The sequence below is a fragment of the Gracilinanus agilis genome, chromosome 6 (assembly GCF_016433145.1).
Source record: "Gracilinanus agilis isolate LMUSP501 chromosome 6, AgileGrace, whole genome shotgun sequence".
Taxonomy (NCBI): domain Eukaryota; kingdom Metazoa; phylum Chordata; class Mammalia; order Didelphimorphia; family Didelphidae; genus Gracilinanus; species Gracilinanus agilis.
In genome coordinates this window covers 244527441-244533672 of record NC_058135.1, presented here as the reverse complement: position 1 = coordinate 244533672, position 6232 = coordinate 244527441, and positions in this window count along the sequence as shown.

The following is a 6232-nucleotide window of genomic DNA, read 5'->3' as shown; positions in this document are numbered from 1 at the left end:
CAGTTGTCATTGTTCATGTGATTTTTTCAAAATATGTTTAATAAGGCCTGAAATATCAACAATCAAACTCAGGGAGTTGATGCAAGACATCAGGCACATTTAGTGACTCTTTTTCTTTTTAAAAAACTATGTTTATTTAATATTCTTTGTTTAAAAATATAAGTTCTTGATGCACAGTGAAATAGGCAGAAAGAGGATAACATTATTCATAGTAACTGAAATACTGTGGGATGATGAAATGTAATTGACTTTGCTACTAAAAGCAATGCAATGATCAAGGACAACTCTGAAGGACTCAGGAGAAAGAATGCTATCTACATCTCGAGAAAGAACTGTGGGAATAGAAATCCAGAAGAAAATATATAATTTATCACTTATTTGTATGGGTATATGATTTGGCATTTTGGTTTTAAAAGATTACTCCCTTACAAAAATGAATAATATGGAAATGGGATTTGCATGATAATATATGTATAAACCAGTGAAAATTGCTTGTAAACTCAGCGGGGAGGGAGAGGGAGAAGGAAGAGGGAACAGAGACAACAAGAAGCAAGTAACCATGGAAAAATTTTTCAAAATTAAAATGTAAGTTCTAAATTCTCTCCCTCCCTCTAGTGTGTCCCTCACTCATTGAGAAGGTAAGAAATGTGATATCTATTATACATAAGAAATCATAAAAACATGTTTTCATATTAACCATGTTATGAAAAAAGCAAGAAAATAAAGTGAAAAAAATACATTTCAATATGCATTCAGACTAAATCAGTTCTTTCTCTGGAGATAGATAGGATTTTTCATCGTGTCCTCCAGATTTGTTTCAGATCTTTGTATTGCTGAGAATAGCTAAGTCATTCAGAGTTGATTCTATTATAATATTTCTATGACTGTGTACAATGATCTTATTCTGCTCACTTTATATGAATTCATATAAGACATCTCAGGATTTTTCTGAAACTGTCTGCTTGTCATTTCTTATAGCATGATAGTATTCCATCACAATCATATACTACAACTCATTCAGCTATTCCCCCAAATGAAGGCATTCCCTCATTTCCAATTGTTTGCCGCCACAAAAGACATTGCTATAAATATTTTTCTGTATATTGGTGCCTTATCTTTTTCTTTGCTCTTTTTGGATACAACCTAGAGATGAATCAAAGGGTCTGCATAGTTTTACAGCCCTTTCTGAAAAGTTTCAAATTACTTTCCAAAATGGTTAATTCAGTTCACAACTCCACCAACAATGAATTAGTGTCCCAATTTTTCACACCCCCTCAAATATTTGTCATTTTTATTTTCTTTAATTTCCGTATTAGCCAATCTGATAGGAAAATGATGGTACCTCAGAGTTGTTTTAATTTGCATTTTTATCAATAGTGATTTTTAGCTTTTTTATATTATTCTTGATAGCTTTGATTTCTCATTCTGAAAATGGCTTGTTTATGTCCTTTGACCATTTATCAATTGTGGAATGACTTGTATTCTTATAAATTTGACTCATTTCTCTACATACATATGATAAACAATTGTAAATGAATGACCTAGTTATCCTGAGCAATGCAGTGATCCAAGAACAATCCCAGACTCATGATAAAAAAAAAACAAAAACATCCACCTCCAGAGTCTGATGGAGTTTGAATTCAAACTAAAGTGTACTCTATTTCATTTTCTTTCTTATTTTTAACTTTGTTCAAGAGTTCTTAAACAAAATAACTAGAATGGAAAAGTTTCTTATGTAATTGCACATGTATAATCTATATCATATTGCTTACTGCCTATTGGAGTGGGTGAATAGATGGAGGGAGAGAATTTGAAACTAAAAAAAGATATTAAACATATTTTCTTACATGTAATTGGGGGGGAAAATAAAATCTTTTCAAAAAAAGAGTTGCTATGGACCCTAAATTCCTCAGCTTTAAGTAAACCTGGCTATATTGTTTCTTAGAAACTAAAATCTGTCACTACAAACTTTTCTAGCTTGGAAAGACCTATTAGAGTTTGAACTCCATGGATAATCTTTTTCAGAATCTCAAGTCACCTCCAGGCTAGAGATTGGGTTCTCACTGAGCAGAATGAAGGTGCCTATGAAGGATATTTCTTCCAAAAGAAGTGGCAGTACTGGAAATCAGAGCAATCTGGCACAACCTGTTCTTAATAAAACCAATTAGTGATCATCATTCTTTCCTTTTTGAGATATTCATTAACTCTATCTTTAACCAACACATTATAGATATCTTTTTCTATCCATCACACCTTGAATTGTTGTACATTTACAACAGTGATTCAAATTTATGTGGAAATTAAAGCAAAGCTGTTATTCATAGATTGCAGATTTATTGTCTTTTCAAAAAAAATTTAAGTTATTTGCCTTCTGTAGTCATTTTGCATTTCCCACAATCTTTTGCATATTGCCAACAATAGCTCAGCAATCAATGGAAGCAATGTAAATTCTTTCAGTAGGCTGGGATATGGTTTGTCTGTGTCTTCTGACTTGAACTCATTGCCAATTGCCTTGCCTCAGCACTTTCTGGGATCACTTGACCTTACTATCTTACTTATAGCTGATCCCTCTTATATGTATTGTTTCCTATTATTATTATGATGAGAACTTTGAGGGTGATGTGCAAATTGATAGGTACAGTTGTGAATTATACTTAACGTGGAGAGATATTTTTAATAACCAGTTTATTATGTGATCAGAGCACAGCTCCATGTTACACAAAAAATAACTGAACCTAAATAATATCTTCAGCAACATTTTAAAGATTTTAGAAGCCAAGATGGATATAGTTTGTTTCAGAAAATGCAAAGGGAAAGATAAAGATACATATCACAGAACCTACAGCAGAAAAGAAAGATTTACATGTGGCGAAATAATAAACTGATCTATAAGACAAGGAGATTTCACTGATATCTCATTTGGAATTTTGCAAACAGACAAAGCAAGAACTGACCAGATAGTAACCTTGTCATTAGAGCCTCAGTTTGATTTAAAGTTGATGTGACTATCTGAGTTAATGAGATGACAACAGTATTAAAATTCTTTTATCACAAGATCAACAATTGTTTGCTTTTTATAAGCATCCTCAGTACTTACCACAGTACTTGGCATAAGCAAGCATATAATAAATTCTTTTTTACTCATTCATCAAAAACTTTTCAACACTCCTATATGATCTCCATATTTATCCCGGATTTTACCATTTGTACTCTATCTCTTTCCGTCAAAACATCATTCTTCCTGAAAGAGAAAGTAGAAGGAAAATAAAAATTGAATATTTTTTTCTCTTCTTAGTCCAGAATCATTATGCCATCCAAACAGATTGCTGGTTATTGCCTTTATTTAATCCTCTTCTTATTTCCTACTTTACTTTTAAAAAGCCTTTCTGATGTCCTTAACATTCCTCATTAATCTCACCTCATCCTGACATATGCTTGATTCTATTCTTGAAGGATGATGAATTTTTGTCTATATTCTTCTGTCATAGGGGGATTAATCTTTATGATATGTTAAACTCAAAACATTTAATTTATTTTTTTCCATTGTCAATAACCCGAAGGATATAATGATTGACATTAATAACAAAATATGTCAAACATTTGTGTATAAAATTGTCAAAATCTTAAAATATTCCTTAAAGGATTTAACAGCAGAGAACACTTTGGTTAACAACTCTCAGATTTTGAATATCAAATGAAACAAAGTTTAGAGGCAAACATTTGCCAAAGGTATTTGCCAATGTCAATTTATTTTAATTAATTAATTAATTAGTTTGTTTGTTTGTTTGTTTGTTTGTTTGTTTGTTTTTGAGAAAACATTACCTTCCCTCTTGGAGTCAATATTGTGTATTGGCTCCAAGGCAGAAGAGTGGTAAGGGTAGGCAATGGGGGTCAAGTGACTTGCCCAGGGTCACACAGCTGGGAAGTGTCTGAGGCCAGATTTGTTCCTAGGACCTCCCATCTCTAGACCTGGATCTCAATCTACTGAGCTACCCAGCTACCCCCTGCCAATGTCAATTTAGATGGCTACAAAATCCAAATGAAATGGGAATTACTAAAAAAAATAACAATGTAGAATATTTATACACAAAGCCTCAAGGAAAAATGCAAATTGAACACTTCATAAAGAATTATTGGAAGGACAAAAAATTATTTAAAATCAAATAATAGTGATAGAGAAAAAATAGGAAAGAAAATAAGAACAATGTAAGAAAACTATGAAAAGACAATTAACCGATTGGTAAAAGAAGCAGAAAAGTTTCTGAAGAAAATAATGTCTTAAAAAGCAAAATTGACCAAATGGTAAATAAAAGCAGCTTGAAACCTCATCAAACCAAAGAATATGAATATATATATATATATATGACATTAACATTTTTAAACTGATTTTATATTGTATCTCTCTGAATCTAGTACTTAGCTCTATGCCTGGCACTAAGTAGATACTTCATAAATTTTGACTGATCCTTAAAATAACTCTTTAAGTAAAATGTTCCTATTATATTTATTTTTTCAGATGGGGAAACTGAAGTTCAAAAATCTTGTGACTTTCCCAGAAGTTCCTGAGGCAAGATTCAAATCTAGACTTTTCTTTTACTTTAAATCTAGCACTTTATGCACTAAACCATGATCCCAGGACAACATTTAAGGAAGAATAGGTATTGGCTCATCCCAACTGAGACATTTACAAAATGTCTAGTCTAGGTACTGAGTGGGGGAAAAGAGGACCCTGGTTATGAGGAATTTCTATGTTAGAAAGAGATTCATCTGAAGGGATAAATAAATATAGGAAGAGAAGATTTCGTATTGGTGAGATTAGAAGATAGATAAGGATTTTAAGAAGAATATAGAATTTGTAGATATGGGGAATATCTAGTAGAAATACATGGAGGCAGGAGATAGAATGCTAAGTTTAGGGAAAAACTAGTAAAATAGTTTGACTACATTGTAGAGATCACTAGGGTAAGTTGTTCACACATACACACTATAAGTTCAGACCTACATATTACAACATGTATATGCTGCAAGTTTACAACATAGTCTACAAGGTCACATTGATATAATACATGCTCATACCTTTGTGGCGTGATATAGTGCCATATCTCTCTAGTAAGAGCAAAAATATGAAAAGCAAATCATAGGTCAATTTTCCAAACAAATACTGAGGCTAAAATTTTAAATAAAATACTAGCAAGGAGATTATAGCAATATATCACAAAGACCACACACTATGACCAGGTGAGATTTATACCTGGAATGTAGGGCTGGTTCAATATTAGAAAAATTTGGCCATATCATTAAATATCCAACAGAAATAATATCATTATCTCAATAGTTACAGAAAAAGTTTTTGACAAAAATACAACATTCATTCCTATTTTTTTAAAAAAGCTTTTAAGCATAGAAATAAATAGGACCTCTTTTAAATTGATAAGTATTATCTGTCTAAAACCAAGTACAAGATTCATCGAAATGGAGATAAACTAGAAACCTTCACAATAAGATCAGGAATGAGGCAAGGATGTCCATCATTATCACTAGTCTTCCATCCTGCATTAGAAATTCTAGGTATATCAAAAAAGACAAGAAAAAAGAAATTGAAAGAATAAGAATAGGTAATGAGGAAACAAGAGAACACTGGGGAACCAACTAAAAAACTAGGTGAAACAATTAACAACTTAGCAAAATTGCAGGAAATAAACCCAAATAAATCATCAACATTTCTATGTATTGCCCATCAGGAAGAGAAAGAAAGAAAAATTCCATTTAAAATAATTCCATATGATAAAATACTATTGTGCTCAAAGGAATAAAGAACTGGAGGAATTCCATGTGAACTGGAAAGACCTCCAGGAATTGATGCAGAGTGAAAGGAGCAGATCCAGGAGAACATTGTACACAGAGACTGATACACTGTGGTACAATCGAACATAACGGACTTCTCTACTAGAAGCAATGCAAGGATCCAAAGCAAGGCTGAGGGATGTATGAGAAAGAAAACTAGCCACATTCATAGGAAGAACTGTGGGAGGAGAAACACAGAAGAAAAACAAGTGCTTGAACACATGTGCTGATGGGGATATTATTGGGGATGTAGACTCTAAACGACCACCCCAGTACAGCTATCAATAATATGGGAATAGGTTTTGATCAATGATATATGTAAAACCCAGTGGAATTGTGCATTGACTGAGTGGGGTTAGGGGGGATTAGGGGTAGAGGAAAAGAACAT